The sequence below is a fragment of the Panicum virgatum genome, chromosome 9K (genome assembly GCF_016808335.1).
Source record: "Panicum virgatum strain AP13 chromosome 9K, P.virgatum_v5, whole genome shotgun sequence".
Classification (NCBI taxonomy): Eukaryota; Viridiplantae; Streptophyta; class Magnoliopsida; order Poales; family Poaceae; genus Panicum; species Panicum virgatum.
The window spans coordinates 40,530,989-40,549,240 of record NC_053144.1 but is presented as its reverse complement, the minus strand read 5'-3'; the positions used below and the strand labels follow the sequence as shown (position 1 = coordinate 40,549,240).

Genomic DNA, 18,252 nt, shown 5'->3' with positions numbered 1-18,252 from the left:
TTTCGGCATGACGAAGCAGTATACGTTTCCAGCGCAGCCTTGCTCTCGAAAGATAAGCGAAGAGGATGTCACTTTTCTAATATTTATCCACACTCGTTTATTGTGCCATGCTTTGTTTTATTCTACAACTGATGACTTTTCAGAAGTACAGAAAGCGGATATATTTTAATTTCGTCCAAAAACCATGACGTACTTATCGAAAAGCTGAAGCCAAGAAGTGCATGGTCACGTTACATTAGTTTCCTTTGGTGCTCGTTTCCATGCATACAGGCAACACAAGTATTGATGGACATCACCGAAGAACAGTATTCGGAGCGAGCAGTCCGCTCGGCCTGGACGAGCACCGCTAATTACTTCGCTCAGCGCCTCTTCGTCAAGCACGCAGTACAAGCTCCTCAGCCCCATCCGCGAGGAGGTCCTCGCAGGCGGACGAGGACCACGACAGCAGCAGTGGAATCAAGCCTTTGCGGCCCTGAGGATCACTTCGCGGCGCACTTCATCGGCGCCCGAGGCGAGCATCATTTCGCCGCGCCGCGACGGCTCTTGGAGCGAAGTCCTCTTGGCGGCCCCGAGGATCACTTCGCGAACCCGAGGATCACTTCGCGGCCCCGAGGATCACTTCGCGGCACTTCCATCGCGATCGCCCGCGTCCGTCACTTCGACCGCGGCTCCCACCTGCGGACTCCACGCACCCGGCGAACCCGGCAGCGGCGCCTTACCGTCCGCGCACTGCCCCCTCGTACGTCGGCTGAGTCCTCCGCAGCGAAGGACTCAGTTCGCGGTCATCCGAAGGACGCACGCTTGAGGATTCGAAGCCAACGAATATGACTGCCTCGCGACCCAGCTATTCGGGACTTCAAAGATAAGTTAGCTATTTAGCATCAGGAGAATGCACCTTACTTTGCTCCTTTCGCACAAAATTGGATTCTGTCACCGTACCAGCCTTCTCGCAGGTCAGCTCCGCGCGGCACTAATGACCAACCTGGCATTGTTTCTCCGATCGCTAAGTCAGAATCTCGTGAGGATAAAGAAGCTGTTTAGAATGAACAGATAAGTCTACAGATTGAGCAGCAGACGATTTCATTCTTCTTCCGGACCAGATAAGTCCTCCACCAGTTATTGAGATTTTGGTCCTAGGACGTGTGTAATCGAGGTTACCAAATCCAATACTAAACCACCGCAATTTTGAGTTTTTCCCAAAAAATAAAAAAATAAAAATAAAAATAAAAAATCTTCCCTGCTTAAAGTTTTTTGGCTCTAACATTGAGTTAGAAATTCAATCTTAGATGCTTTTAGTCGAGATAGATCGCTTGTTCAAAACCCTAGCTCCATCCAATTTATTTTGATGGGTTTAAATTTTCCGGAGACACTCAGATTCCTGCTGTGTCAGCTTCTGAAGCTTTGTTTTTCAAAAGAATCAACTGTTCTCCAGTACCCAGGTTCTTTCTTTTATTCTAGTTTTATTGCATCTATAGCTACTCATCCTGGAGTATCAATTAATTCAGTACAATACTCTCTCGGGTAGCTTACAGATTCTAGTTTAAAATTTCCATTTTGCACAGAACCTAGAATCTCAACTCGTTTTTTCTCAGCAACTGCGATACCTGTTTTTGTTTTCATACTGTCAAGATGGCTTCAGACTAAGTGCTGAACCCCGACCTCTGCAATTTCTCAGTTTGGTGATAGTCCTTTTCAAGACACAGTGGTCAATCATTTAAATAGGCTTTCCATATTTTCTTTCCAATAAACATCAAGCTCTTTCACTCTCTTCAAGTTTAGGACCTGTTTTGTTTCAGCAAGTTGCCTGAGTTGCTCGCACTATCTGTTTTCAGCCTGTGCATAGTTTCTTTGCTTACCTTTCATGTGACAGGTATGAACTGTAGTTATAAAATATTGCTCCGTGCAGTAATAGTTGGCCAACCAATCGTCCTAGAACAGCAAGAAATAGGCTCACACTGCTAGCCTTTCTTGCCTCCCCCAAAAAAGCTCATAACCGCTTTCCGTACTTTGCTCTTAATCTAACCTCAGTCTTCGATAAGTTCATTATAGTGTCTCTGGTTCTTCCAAAATAAAAATAAAAATAAAAATAAAAATAAAACAAAATATTTTTTCTTCGTCAAGTTTTTGTTTTACGCAAACCTGTCTTCATATTTCGCAATATTAGCACATTGCAGTTTCAATCATTTTGCTTGACCCTCATCTAACACTGCAGGATTAACAAAAGGTCAGTAGTTTATTTTCTTTTAAATACTCTGAAGTTTCTACCTTCAGCAGTGAACTATATGGGCCTGAGTAAAATTTTTTAAATATCGGTGTCTTAGACCTTCAGGCTATAATATGCTCCTTATATGAAAGTGATTGACTTTCTAGAATATATCTTGTCATGTGTTCGGTTCTTCAGAGAGTTCTCCTACCGAGTGTAAGCTATTCGACAGTCTGTTATTTTCAGAAGCCACCAACTTTAACCTTTGTGCCCAGAAGCAGCTATGGTGATCTCTTTTCGCCTGCTTGGGCCATTTTAGAAACTCCACCGGCAGATTTCAGTCATATGCAAAACAAGAACACCTATTAGGCAAAACTTCTCAAATCCTACACACTACAAGGATTCAGTTTGCTAGTTCCTATGTACCCGCAGACAGTGGCGAGTTAGGCTTTAGTGCAAAGGTGGTCCAACTAAATGTAATGAGCAAAATTAGTGTTCTAAACATAATATTCATTATTTTGTAGAGCACATATGCTGCAGTTTTAACATTAATCCATATTTTAAGGTGGTCCACGGCACACGGTGCCACCTAGCTAGCTACGCCACTGCCCGCACGCAGAGGTTTAGATTTTTCTGGAAGTTTACTCGGTGTACACATGCATAATCATTATGTGGACATTTCGTGCATAGAACCTCAAAGCACGACCGCACTTTAGGAAAACCATAAGGTTCAATTCCGGCACTTCATAGCACGCAAACACCAGAGAACAACTTCATCAAAACACCTCCGGAGCCCATAATTTCGAACAGGCTACTCCAGCATATTCCTCTTTTAAAACCATTTCGATCTTTTCGGTGAAACCTGCCATTTCGCATCCCACTCCCTAGGAGCCTAACTAATCACTTTAGCTTTCTGAAAAAAAAAATGCAGGATTTCGAACCTGAACTTTTCGAGCCTTAGAGCTCAGACAACTGTGTATGATCACTTCTTTACACGATTAACTCCAAAACTTTTACTCTCAAAATTATTGTTCCCTGTGCGAAGGTAAAGAACTAGCACTCGACTAACCAGAGCCCAGACAGCCTTGTATTATCTTCGCTCGGCGAGGGTACCCTGGGCGAACACCACGCGAGCACTCCTCGGCGGCCTGGGCAGCGAGACTTTTGCTCGAACAAGACTTCGCTCCCTTCACAGCCGTTTGAATACTATCTCGGCTCGACTCTCCATTCAAGACATACTTGACTATGACATTCGGGAGTCCCTCTCTTTAACCTTTTATGAATCTTTCTATTCGTCTTATAATGTTGCTTTCGACTAACTCTTGGCAAAGAACCCCAACAGGAGTATCCGGCCGGGCAACAGGGGCGCGAGGAGCTGATCACTGCGCTCCTACCAGCAACACACCTTCGTGGCCCGCGAAAGAGCGACACACCGCTACCTCGCGCTTGCAGGGTACATGTGTACACATCTTCTGCGAAAGGCAAACGTCCTCCAACGTTGGCGAAAACATGACTACTTCGATCAACACTGCACCTTAAGGCTCAAGATAAGCATCGTCTCACTTCTGACATTTCAGCGAATGCTAACTTGCATCAATATTTCTAGAAACACTGCTCTTCAATCTCACCTCAAGAGAAAGTTCAGCTCCTCGCAAGGCGCTCCAAGTTAATTTTCCCCAGCTCATGCTCGGTCCATCTCGGCGTTTCCGAAAAGCAAACTGCCGTCGGTCATTTCAGCAAAGGATCCTTCCAATATTCAGGCTGCTTCAATAAGCGTCCACACATTCGCTACATATATATATAAAATGAAGTTTGCTATGACTCTTATTTAAAACTCATGGTCTTTATGTGTTCTGCATGAAATCTCTGTATCCTCCAGCAGCAGAAGCCATCAGCTGGGATTATCTTCAGGACAGAGCTTCTCTCGGAAGTAGTTGTTTCCTAGCGAAATGAGCAACTCCGGAAGAAAACTATGCAATTAAGAATTAGATGAGACTTGTCTGTTTGTTAATTTTATTTGCAAAAGTCACACAATTACTTATTTCCTGCTCTTGCAATGTGTACTTTTACAATTTCAAAGCCTAAATACTCAACACTTCGAACCTCCGAAAATGGAGGCGAAGCAAACAAAGCCTAATAGTGGCTCAAGACTTCGACCCTCCGAAATAGGCAAGAGGGCGAAGCAAAACAAAGCCCAAAGGCTTAAAACTTCAACCCTCCGAAATAGGCGAGAGTGCGAAGCAAAATAGAGCCTAAGGGCTCAACACTTCGATCCTCCAAAGATGTGAGGACGAAGCCAGACAAAAAATAGTCATGGGGCTCAAGGCTTTGACCACCCGAAAATGGGGGCGAAGCCAAACAAGAGAGCCTAAGGGCTCAACACTTCGACCCTCCAAAGATGTGAGGACGAAGCAAGACAAAAAAGTCATGGGACTCAAGACTTTGTCTACCCGAATGAGAGGCAAAGCAAACAAAAGCCTAAAGGCCCAAGTTTTCGACCCTTTAAAACAGATGAGAGGGTGGAGCGTATGATAACCTAAGTAATGCTGAGGGGCTCAATCCAAAATCCTATAAAATGCTTTGACATTTCAAAGAGGCAAAGCTAAATGAAAATGCTTTCCCATTATTACTATGTGAATGCCCCCATCACATACATCATGACATTCGTCCAAAACATCCATTCAACACATGAGCAACTCCGCCCAAGCCGAAAGGGACGCCTCATCGTCGTAAGGCCCCCGATATCGGCAAAAATATACTCAATGAGATCAACCAGTCAGCATACGTAGATTGTCGCATGCATCCCTTATGATCTCTACTATCTAGACAACGACACCGAAAGGAAATCAATAACCGTAGGTGTTACTACTACTGGCAAAATGATAACCATGAGGACAGCTCGCTTCTTCGCACACCTGAATTTGCCTAAGCTGCTTCTGCGAAAAGACACAACACGTGCATTCGGAAAGAATATTCAAGGTGAAAGATATTTCACCTTATAAAGAATATATTAAGGATATTGTGTCTAATAATATGACAAACGGTAAAGCCTTACTTCCCGGGGCTGAGCCGAATCGTAAACCGGGAATGCGAACGCACGTTCGGTTCCCTGAATAAGAGTTTGGCTTTCACATGCCGGAGAGCTCGCTTCACACACCGAAAGTGCGCTTAGCACTCCGGATTCCTTCTCGGGTTAAAACCGACTTCGGCCCCGCTCAAATAGCCCGAAGGCTTATTCGGGCGAACGAACGCGCCTTCGGCTTTTTAAGGCTCCTTGTCCCTGCTTCAAGCGCCGAGCCCCCTTTCGACGCCCCGAACAGTCCTCCGCTATGTAGCTCTAGAAAGAACGACGAAATATCTTCTGCTGAACAGTCCTCCGCTATGTAGCTCAGAAAAATAGCGTTGTAGCTACAGACATGACTTTGCAAGTTTGCTGGGATACGTCACATGCACTACGTCGGAAACAAAATTGTCTCCGCTCGAATCTTGTTCTACCTTTGCATTCGCCCCTCGCCTCAAAAAGTTTGGGGGAGTTGGCGCAGATACAGTATAATAGTGCCGAGGGGCTAAAAACCCGAAGGGGCTACAAAGCCAACCTCGGTCAAGTCCGTATCCCTTCGGCTAAAAAGTGGGGGGACATTTCGCGATATAATCCATTTTACCTTTTCTCTATGACGAAAGGGTACCCAATGAGTTAGACCAATAAGGTCTCACCTCAAAAATTGGAGGAAGTTGGCGCTGAAATAACATAAAAGCGCCGAGGGGCTCATTTCGCCTTTGTCACTCGCCTCAAAATGAGACAACATAAAATCAATAAAGGGCTCTCTTCGCCTTCACTTAATAGAATATTTGTACTCTATTAAGATTTGCAAAAGAGCATTTTACTTTCATGTTAAAAAGGAAATGTCACGTTCTGACATTCGGCTCAGACATACAGTTCGCCTGCTTCGGTACAGCCAATCTGAGCAAAAGCCAAACATATGTTCGGGGCCCGAACAAGTGTTCGGGGTCTCAAGTGCGTGCCCGGCGCATCAATCAAGCCTGAACTAATGTTCAGAATCCCAAGAGAAGGCCCACCTCGTAACGAGAAATCGAAGGTCGGACAATTGCCGAAGATATATTCGGGCACCCGAATATACCCTCGAGGCGAGATCGGGAGCGGGCGTAAGCCGAGAATGTCTTTGGAGATACAGATATTTGTTCGCCCCTCGCCTCAAAAAGTTTGGGGGAGTTGGCGTTAAATAGTATAAAGGTGTTGAGGGGCTCGTTTTCGCCGTTTCTTGCCCCTCGCCTAAAGAAGTTTAGGGGGAAGTTGGCACAGAAACAGGCTAACAAAGCCGAGGGCCTCGTTTTTCGACTCTGTCACTCGCCTTCGCCTTTACTTGATAGAATATACATAATATATAATGAAGACATACATACACAAAATAATAGTCACAGGCACCAGCCAGGGGGAGTTGGCGCCAGAAATAGAATGATAGAGCCGAGGGGCTAGTTTTCACCTTCTTTTTACTCAGACCCCCGAATTTGCGTTCGGTTACCATTCAATCTGAATCTGCCGAAGACGCGAGGGGCCGTACGACCAAAACCGAGGTTTAATCTCTTGCCCCGAATACATATTCGGCTCTCGCTCAAACTCGGGCTTACTGAAGGCGCGCAAACATGTATTCGAACCCCCGAATATGTGTTCGGATTTCGTCCAACTCGGACCTAACGAAGATGAATTCGAACCCCCGAATACACGTTCAGTTTTCGCCCAACTCGGACCTACCGAAGACGTATTCGGACCCCCGAATACATGTTTGGCTTTCGCCCAACTCAGACCTACCGAAGTGGCACCTCTTTGGAGGGATCTGGGGGAGTTGGCGCAGGAATAGAATAACAGCGCCAAGGGGCTTGTTTTTGCCATTTCTAGACCCTCGGCTCAATAAGTTTGGGAAAGTTGGCGTCAAAATGGAATTACGATGCCGAGGGGCTCGTTTTTACCTTTGTCGTTTGCCTCAAGACAAGATAACATAAAGGGGGCCCTCCCCGCATTCACTCAATGAAATATGAAAACATATATATACACAAAATAATAACAATAATAGTAACAACAATAAACAATAATAAAGTATAAACAAAATGGACCTCAAGGGTTCATCGATCCAAATGACCTTCGCTTTCAACATTTTCGGCGACATTTTGGCATCAGCAGGTCATCTTCGACATCTTCGACTCCTCGTCACTGTTTTCAAAGAGTATCGCAGGCACCAGCCAAGGGGAGTTGGCGCAGAGCGCATTGGACAAGCAATGCGCCCGATGATAGAATCTTTGACTGGCACTCGTGAATAAAGGAATGAAGATACTCCGTAATCGTCTACAACTACTTCGCTAGCACCAAGAGCTCTGTCTGCCCCGACCGGTTTGCGAAGCAAGCAACCAAGGATGCGACCATGAGGCACAAGCGATGGGATGTATCGAAGACTAGATGAAGGCGAGTCAAAGATCGCAGAAAGACGAAGCAATCCCGAAGCCATCCAAGAGCTATCGAAGAATGTGTACCGACATCCGAACTACAATTGGGACCGTCACACCGTGTTGTATTCAGCTATTAGGTTTTTCGAATAAAACCTTAAAAACGAATAGCTGAGGGGCTATGTTGGGGGTAGGATAAATGTTAGCAAACCCCTCTAGTGTGTTTAGGCCCAATTGCTAGAATTAGGAGTTCAACATGTAAGGAATAAGCCCATTTGTAAGCCTCTAGTGGCGATCTTGTAAATACTTGCATTGAGAAGGCAATAAAGAGGACAACCTATCCCACCTTCCCTATAAAAGGGGGAGAGGGGGAGGGGAAAAGGAGAGAGCTGATGGCTCAGCTCCATGCTTTTTGCTATTTCGGTATTATGCATTTCTGTATTTTACCATTTCGGTATTCCAACATTCGGTATTATGCACCTTCGATATTGTGCATCTTCGGTATTTTGTACATTCGGGGTTGGATCGGCCAAAGCCGAAAACAATAGGCCACAAGCAACGGCATTAAAGTGGTAGTGAAATATCCAGTTGCGGTGCGTTCGATATGTAGTTGAAACATTGTATCAAACATATTTCTATATCGAACGAATTTGGCACACTATACAAGAAACTAGACAATTTTCGTCGGCCAAAAACCGACGAAAATAAGGCTTTTTGCCGACGAAAGTGCTTATTTTCGTCGGTTTTCGGCCGCCAAGGTTAAGGGGTCCGAAAATAAGCCTTATTTTCGTCGGCCGCCGATGAAAATAGGTTATTTTCGTCAGTTTTTTATTTTCGTCGGCTTTTTCTGGCCGACGAAAATAACCGCACTATTTTCGTCGGTTTCCCCTGGCCGACGAAAATGATTTATTTTCGTTGGCTTTTTTTGGCCGACGAAAATAGAGCTTTGCAGGGCAAAAAAAAGCATTTAAAATTCATCTACTTCAGGAAGGAAAACACTTGAAGTGCGAAATACTGTAAACCTATGCTGAAAGGGATGGGAGAGCAAACATTCAAGTTATCTCTAAACAAACCTAAGCATGAACGGAAGAAGTCAATATTTAGATAGCAAACAAACCAGTCAAAAAACTAAAAATATTCGAAGAACTACATAGGATTTCTATGAGCTATATGGAGCGGCATTAACAATGAGGAGAAACAATATATACACATAAATAGCCTCTAAAGTTTGAACTATGGATCACAGTACAATAGTACAACTTGAGCCTCATATCAATGTCTGAAGTGGGAAAAAGAGAGATAGTTAGGCAGTAAAGAACAACATGAGATCATAAGGATGAACTATATGCCATGCATCTTACACATTCATGCTAGTGTCAACATATCAGTGCCAAGCATCGCGTGCAACAGAGCTAGTGACCCAGGGCAATAGGGTAGTTGGCTTCAGGAACATTTTAAATAATTATGATGAAGCAAGCTTATATATACACCAGAATAATACAAACTAGTGACTGAAGGCGCGTCCATGCGCGCGCAGGACCATGTGATTCTTCTACACAACTATAGTCATATACTGTATGTTACTGCTCAACTGGAGGACAACTAAAACATTGGTAGAAAATAACAGCACATGTAATAGATGTTTTGTAGAACAGTGTACGCCGAAGAGAGTGTATCTCAGCGGCCGATGGGGCCCAGCGAATAAGAGCAGTGTCTATTTTCTTGTGAAACAGAATAGAAAACATTTATATATTGGTCTTGTAAAATGGAATTGTCAAAATTATACTGGTCAATGGGGCACAAACAAAACATGAAAACTCAAACCTGGTTGACTTTAGTAACACAGAACAACATCGCGGAGCAAGCATCCTTCTCCTAATACCCACTGTCATACACTACTCATTCACCTCCGTGATCTGTCAGGAACTCAAAATAAGCTGCCCAGTACACAAGGAGGGCAAACTATCCTATAGGGAGACTCTTTGCCAAGATTCTCTCATTCGTAGTAGATAGCTACAGAATATCTAGCACCAAAAGAAACAGGCTACCTTATGAAGCGGTAACCCTGGGAGCTGCACCAGTCAATCATGAAGGCTGACAAAGAGATGGAGAACCTCCTGGAATGAGAACCACAGGAAGAACCGTCAAGGGTGACCTGTGTCTAGAAGGCTGGAGGCTCATCATATCATATCTTCAGGCACTGCTCAGTTTCACAAACACTTGGAACCAGATTTAAAATTGAGCTATAAATTTTGGGAAGTTCAATTTCAGGAGCACCAAAGCACTCTTGCATTGTAAAGAAATGGAGATTTTATCTTGAGCTTAATGAGTAGTGTGTGTAGACTGTAGACTAAAAGAAACTTCCCTATAACAGAAGTAGCAAAAAGCATATAGCAAAAAAACATGAGTAAACAACATGTGCCAATTTATAAGGCTAGACCTCTAGTCCAACACAACCAATACAAAAAAATTAAGGTTTTGCATAGCAAAGCAAAGTCATCCAACAGAACTATACAAAAGGATTGATTCCATTCTCCCTTCAATTTAATATCCACTAAAATGGATTGGTAGTTTGGGACTGTTGGACTAATTAAACGATGACCCCTACTTAGATAGAGAGTTACTAAAGAATAAAAATGATTATGGACTCCACAAGAAAAGAGATCTGGTAGCACAAGATCATGCTGGAAAAGAAATACAAAAGGAGATTACCTCGGCACTGATAACCTCCTTGAGCAGTGTATTTGCAGTCTGAAAACGACAGTAAAAGAGAATGCAATAAGAATCACCAACTGGATATATTTTATATAGCTAGAATACATTGGCAGATACAATCAAATAAGTAGAGCTCTATTCCTGAAAAATATTTGTTTCGAGTCCAAATACCAACAGAATAAAGTTTTTTAACAAAGTTATGATAAATATCACAATTATGCTAAAACTGTATACGACACATATCAGCACCAGAAATGAACAGGCGGTCTAGTTGTTCATCGCCAGGCTTGCTGGCAAAAATCCCATATCACAGTGGTACCACGCTGCTTGCTGGAAACTCATGGGAGTACGTATTTTTGTGTGTGTCAAGCTCTTTATTTTCTAGCCAAAGAACCATGCAAGATGCCTGCTTGCCTATCCTCTGGGGTTTCAGGATGGTCAATCACGCAAATAACTAATTGCCAGGGAAATCAGAGATTTTATTTGCAAAACAAGAACAAAGATTGAACATGTTTGCTGGAGTAGCCAGCGACTGCTTTTACAGATGAAATGCTGCCTTGCAAATAATAGGTATGGCTACATCTCGCCTGGGCATTCTACCGAGCTCATGACATGCACTTCGTTTAAGTTTACTCAGCTGAAGTTTACTCAGCTGAACACGGAACAAAGGAATTGCACTATCAATCAAACAGAGATCTTTCGCACCATAAATCTTCCGTGCTACGAAAGCCTAAAGCAAATCTGATCGAATTGAACCTGGAATGCAAAGGCCCGTGGAGGTGTAAGTCTAATAAATCGCGAAATCTCATAAGGTAGTGAGGACGAGAAGGAAAGGGAGCTCCTCACCGGACAGCACCGCATCCTCGTCATATCAGGGCTGCCTCACTGCACCCAGCTGGCCACGGCGTTGACCCTCACGGCTTGCAGGCAGAAGCCAACGGGCACCACCTACGCCGCTGCTAGCTCGTCGCTGTAGCTACGCGGCCTGCCGACAGCAGCAAGAGGCCACCACATGCTCCTCTGCGTAGCCGAACGGCGGCACAACTTGTTGCCGCCGTCATTGGCTCGTCGCTCGGACGCACCGCCGCCAACGCAGGACACAATCCACCCGAGCGTTGTGGCCTCCTGCCAGAAACACAAAGGCGATGGCTAGCACATCATAGCACATCAGAGGAACAAGCAACCTGGCGCCCAGATCCACGCCTCACGGAGCACCACCGGCCCGCTCGCCTCTCCGGAGGAGACAACCACAGATCCGGCCAGGAGCCAGACAACAGAGTAAACGAAAGGGCAGAGCTCTCACCTGACCCAACATGGGACTGGAATGGGAGGGGAAGGCAATAGCCGCCGAGGTTTGGTGCCGCACGCCACCTGCCAGGTCGCCCGCTTCCGAGGCCGCCCCGCTGCTGAGCCGTGTAGGGCCGAGACAGGCCGCCCCGAGGCTACGGGGCGCCGGGGCCGCGGGTGGCCGCGAGCCGGGAGCATGGGGCGCGGGAGGCAGCCGCTCCAGGGCGCCGGGCCTCGGGGGCCGCGCGCGGGCGGCCGCTGTCCGGGACACTGGGGCGCGAGGGCGGCCGCTGGCCGGGGCGCCGGGGCACGCTGGACGGCCGCGCAGCGGCTCGCGGGGGGTGTCAGGGCCGGCGCTGGAGGCGAGGAGGTCAGCGGTCGCCGGATCTGGCGGCGGCGGCGGGGAGGAGAGTAGGCGCTGCTCGGCCAGGCCGGCTATTTTGACCCGATAATTTTCGTCCGCCACATAAAACCGACGAAAATAATATGTTATTTTCGTCGGCCAGCAAAAAAACCGACGAAACTAACCAGTTAGCCGGAAAAACCCGACGAAAATAACAAATTATTTTGGTCGGCCATAAAAACCGACAAAAATAATACTACAACATCAGCTTCTCCTACTTTGATGTAAGTCCTCCTAAAGATCCTCTTGTTCAATTCTTAAGGGAATTTGGGGACAAAATTGAGAAGTCACAAATGGTCACGCAAAATCTTATATTTAACATAAGCAAAAAGATGGAAAAGGGCAAGTCCGTAGATACATCATATTCAACTAAGGATCTTGCTCCAAATTCGGCAGCACCTGCGTCTACTTTTGATGTGGAATATGGTATGCCACCGAATTATTTCGCTGGACAGTCACCACCGCCAGGCGGCGTTCGACCAACTAGGGCCGAACCGGTCAGACCAGTTGCATCAACCAGTCTGACCGCTGCCTCGGCAGCAAGTGCGGTCAGACCGGTCACTCAGACTGGTCAGACCGGTGCCATGGTGCTGGCATCGGCGTCCACTCCCGCACTCGCACCAATTTCAAGTTCGGCTGCCCCTAGCCGAACTGATGAATTGGAAGGCTTTGTGCCGCCATACACCGCTAAATCGTATGGCGAGCCGCCTTTTCCACCTACCATGCCTCAAGATGTTTGGGATGATTTAACTAAAAATAATCCCCATAATGCTATATAGACGATGAGCAATACTGATCCAGCAGTAAATCATCTAGCTTCTAGTGCTCAAACATCCACCACTGAAAATTATAAGGCCGGTCTTATTAAGATGAGAGAAGATCTGAGCCAGCTTTTTAGAAAATAACTAAGTCAACTAGGTTTAGCTCCTAGTAAAATCCGTTTGTACCAACGACCGTATCCCGATGCTTTCGATTTGATTCCTTACCCTACGGGTTGGAGGATTCCTGACTTTATTAAGTTTAGCGGGGATGACAATATGTCAACTTGGGAGCATATTAATCAGTATGTTGCTCAACTTGGTGAGGCTAGTTCCATTGATTCTTTGCACATTTGATTGTTTTCTTTGTCTTTGATTGGAACTGTTTTTTCTTGGTTTTCTTCATTACCCCCTAATTCGGTCCGCTCCTGGAATGAATTGGAACAAAAATTCCACGATCAATTTTATAGTGGGGAGAATGAAGCTAAATTGATAGACTTGACATTGGTTAGACAAGGCAGGGACGAATCCATTTCTGATTATTTTAAAAGGTTTAAAGAAATTAAAAACCGATGTTTCAGTTTGTCAAATTCTGATAAGGACTCGATAGATATTCACCGTGTTCGGCAGGCTGAAGCTGGAGTAGTATGAGAGAAAAATACTGTTACTTGGCTGGTGGCTGGAGGCTGGAGCTGGAGGGATGTGAGAGGGATTCACTGTAGTGCTGGAGGCACCAGCCTCCAGCCGAACACGGTGATTGCTCTTGGTAGTTTGCATTCATATCTTAAGGAAAAGCTTGAAGGTTTCAATTACAACAATCTTAATGATTTACAACTTTGAGCTATGTGCCAAGAGTATAAATTTAGAAAAGCCAAAGAGAATTGTGAATCTCATCAGTCCAACACACATGTTGAGTGTGAAATCAATGATTCGGACGATGAGAGGAAAGAAGTTAATGTGGCTGAGTTTGTATGGTCATCAGAAATTATGCCATATTCTTGTCCATCGCTTAAGCCGATTACCAAGAATCGGCGAGAAGAAGCTCGTTTCACTTTTGATGTTTCTAAGTGTGATTGCATATTTGATGAATTGCTTAGAAGTGGAAACATCAAGTTATCTCATGTCATACCGCCGCTTAAAGAATTGAAGCGGCGTGCATATTGCAAATGGCATAATTTATTTTCTCATGCAACTAATGATTGCAATGTGTTTCGTCGACATGTACAATCGGTCGTTAATGAAGGACGATTGACTTTGCCTGAGTTGCAAATTAACGAAGCTCCCTTCCCTATTCATACCATTGATCTGTGTAATGCCAAGGTGCTCATTCGGCCGGAACAAGCCGAAGGAGCGAAAGGAAAAATGTGATCATTGGTTAAGAAAGGCCAAAAGATGTCAAGGATAAGATTCTGGCTAGAGAAGTGGTGCTGGAAAAGACTCCTGATGGTAGGAAGTCGTTGAAAATCACTGTTAAAGCATCAAGACCCGGGGGGCAAGAAAGTTCCTCGCGAGACACGAGTCGTCCTGTTGCCCAGGCACGACCGGTCAGACCGGCTTCTTCAACTAGTCAGACTAGTCAGGCATAGAGCCGACCCAGAACTGTCAAGCCTAAGGGCCCGGAAGTGCGTACTTGCAAGGTGAATGAATCAAGGGTGCGGGAAAGAGTTGTAAAGTAGAAACCCACCTTTGATCAGTTGCTGAACAAGTACAAAAAGGCCGTTCTAAAAGATCGGCCAGTAAAAAAGATATTGAGGTCACCTTTGCGTCAAGGCAAACCTTCTTTTCCTAGGGGAGGATCCAGCAAGCGCAGAGGTGATGTCACTACAAAGTTTCCTCCTCAAAGCGTGTACGTCGACATGCCATGGGTGTCATCGGCATCGGATTCTTTTTGCCCAACATGGGGGCATGAAGGAGTTTGGATGCAATGCTATCTGATGCCGCATCCATCATGTCACTAGAGTGGAGGATACTTCAGAAGACCTATTTTTGATAGGTTTTCACGACCGGTGCACGACCGATTGGGCCCACACCAATCTGGTCAGCAGCAACATGCTGCACCAGTCAGACCGGTCCAGCCTAACCGGTCAGACCGGTCGCACTAGAGACCGGTCCAGTCTTATCCTCCGAAGCAAGAGTATCGCATCAAGAAGAAGAAGGATGAAGCTCAGCCCATGCAAGTTGATTCTGGGAAGACTACAACCAGTGATGTCGTGCAGATTAGCGATGTCAACGTAGTTGTCAAAGATGTTGAGAAAAGACCGATGGTTTTCGATAAATTGGTCGATCCTCACAACCAGAAGCTTGTCATGGCTGATAACCATGAAGCTAGTAGCTGCTCCGTGAACAAATACTCTCAACCCAAGTGTTGTCCATCAGGGTTGACTCATACGCAGAAGAGGAGGTTGCAGCGCCTGTGATGTCAAGAGCAGAAGGAACAGGAGGCCGAAAGGCTGAAGGATGAGCAATTCAACAAGTATAGGCCCACCTTCCCTCAGAGCAAAGTGTGGCGGGTCAAGTCAGCTAACTAGCCAGCAGGACCGGTCGAACCGCCCTTATCGACCGGTCTGATCGGTATAGCTGACCGGTCTGACCGCCTCGAGCAACCGGTCAGACCGGTTGACCCTCCAGTTCAGCACAAAGCCGAATCAGAAGCGCCCATTTCGGCATCTTAGGATGAAGAAACACCACTGACATTTTTAGTGCAAGATGATGAAGAGCTAGTGGATTATGAGGCTACACCAAGAACGCGGCAATATGTACCTCAACGAGGCTTTAGTGCTCGGGGGGGGCAGAAAATTGGCGAATGATGCTGAAGATATTTAGACATGAAGGTGTTGGATTGATACTTTACAATAATGGGCATCAGGTCACCATGTGCAAGAGATATTCTTTTCAAAGACCAATGTTTTGCAACACTTGGGGGCACATCCTGGACAAATCGGTCTAGCCATCATTAACATCGATCTGACCAGAAGAACAACTACTTCGGCTATTGGAGTTTCATAACTTATTGAGGCCAAAGTTAGTAGTTAGAAAGCTTGTTGTTGGATATTTGCATGATCCAAGATGCATTGAAAGATCCGGTGAATTCAAACAAGAGGGGTTAAAGAGTAATCTGGTCATCATCAAGTCTACAATGGGAGTCAGAATATTGAGTAGAATCGAATGACATGACCGATATACAATATCACCCACTCACCCTTGAAGGCAAGGCAGGATTGGTGCGCAAGTGCTGCTCATTGTTTCAGTGCAGTTTTGGACTATGAGAGATATTTCTTGGTACGCAAGCTTTAACAAGAAACAGGAAGGCATATGTTAACTCCCAAAATTGGCAAATACCGAGGTTCGCTATGCAGTCTGGGCGAACCAATCAGACCGGTTGTATAAACCAGTCAGACCGGTCTGGGTAAGGTTGTCAAAATGCCAATTGGACTGCACTATTGCATAGATCTCATCAAGGCGATCGAAATGCATATGTGGAACGTCCAATTTGGAGTCCGGATGAGAAAGTTATGCCTCCCAAAAAATCTGCACTCCGATCTGACCGGTCAGACCGGTCCAAGGCGGTCAGACCGGTCCAGGGCTGTCAGACCGGTTCGGAGACCAGACCGGTCCGAAATTCCCAATCTGAGTTAGGACTTGTATTTTGATACGGGATTTGTTAGGGTTTCGACTCCTAAAGGGTACAGACCACCCCACCCTATAAATATGAAGGGTTACGGCCGATTGAGGGCATCTCAATCGAATCAACATATCTGTCCTTTACTTTTATCTCTAACCCTAACTTTTCCAACCCCATCTGCTGTTCTTTTTGCATCTCTACGGCGTTCGAGGGCGTCTTGGGTGGCCTGCCGATCTCAAGACAACCCTAGATCTGCAAGCTCCGATGGGGTCCCTCCCGAGCTCGCGGTTCTAGGTTTTCGTGGCGTCTCTGCTCCAACCGGTCTGACCGGTGGGTGCTCCCGGTCTGACCGGTCTACGTGAGGCTTCGCTGGTGAAGATCGATTGCGATCTGCGCGTTCTAGCGCATTCGTGTGTTGACCGGATTATCGTCAACAATGTCTCGTGATCTTTCGCATAATCACTAGATCCAATCCAAACCATAGTTTTTTATAACACCAATTGTTACAAAATTAGCCTTAGCGGCGATGAGCCACCTGCTGCTAATCTCCACTTTAGGGTCTCCCGAAACGAACTTGCAAAATCATAGACAACACCGGCATGACTAGGAGTGCTCCTCCCAATACTGCAAGTTTGCATTACCAGCCGCTTTAGGGTCCTGGTATCATGGTGCCTCCCTCTCCTGCGAGCCTATCTCTATGTCATGATGGTTACAACAGCATCCCTCTTCTCATATTTGTGTGAGGAGATCCGAGTTATAAAGTTTGACTTGAACTCTACTTTATAATGCTAAATACAACTCAAGTCCTATTGCAACCGGACTCCTACAAATATTCATAGTACATCCAATGAAACAAATTTGGTATTAAAAATTTTATTATTTTTTCTATAAGTTTGGTCAAAGTTTGTCAAGTTTGACTTAGGACCAACCTCATACGACATGAGAATATTCAACAATCCTGTCCTCGACGCTCAACCTGCCAGCAAGCCGGTCGGATTCCATCTGACACAGTCCATCGCTACTGGCGGGAGGCTTCCTCCACCTCTCCTTCCCGAGCCACTCACCCAAAGCTTATTGGCTACGGGGAGTGAATGGGGCGGCCATTCCTACTCAGTTTTAGTATATGACAAGGATTTAATTGGTTTTTAGAATCGGATAGAATTTTCTCAAATTGGCACGAGGCTGGGCTTCATGCATGTAATTATATTACTAATCGGGAACAAACATACTATACAACAATCCTACAATACACAGTTCTATCCTCTAGTTTAGTTTACAGGCATGCCTTTGATAGATTAAGAATGATCCAAAAGCAACAACATCTTAATCTACTACCACTGCCAGAAAAACTGGCATTTATACCGGGCGGGAACCCCCTGTTAGTACCGGTTTCCCTCCCGGTACCGCCCCATCGGTACTAAACGCGCCTGCGTTTAGTACCGGTTGGGTTAACCGGTACTAAAAGCGTAGTTTAGTACCGGTTGGTAATACCAACCGGTACTAAACTTCTTGCCACGTTCCAGCTCCTGGCGCGGCAGGTTATTACCGGTTGGTTTTACCAAGCAGTACTAAGTGTTTTTTGGTTTGTTTTCTTTTAATTATGTTTCTCCTCTTTTCATTTTAGTTTTAGTTAATTAGTATTCGTATTTCGTAGCCATTTGCGTATTTGCATTCATATCTAGCATTCATATATATTGTTCGCGCAAAACAAAAGCAATTATATATACATATTATATTGATATATACTTCATTAATTACAAGTACTTATAATAGTAATTTGGAGTACAAAAACATTTACAAGTATCGA

At 45.4% G+C, this 18,252-nt stretch overlaps 1 long non-coding RNA gene across 1 annotated transcript; it reads right to left on the bottom strand.

Annotated features, from left to right (window-relative positions):
• Positions 1-9,377: 9,377 nt before the first annotated feature.
• LOC120651411 lies at positions 9,378-12,106 on the bottom strand. Its single transcript, XR_005666166.1, has 4 exons — positions 11,679-12,106; positions 11,222-11,500; positions 10,373-10,411; positions 9,378-9,777 (listed from the first exon to the last, which is right to left on the bottom strand). It is a non-coding gene; the product is annotated as an uncharacterized LOC120651411 (long non-coding RNA).
• Between the last annotated feature and the right edge of the window lie 6,146 nt (positions 12,107-18,252).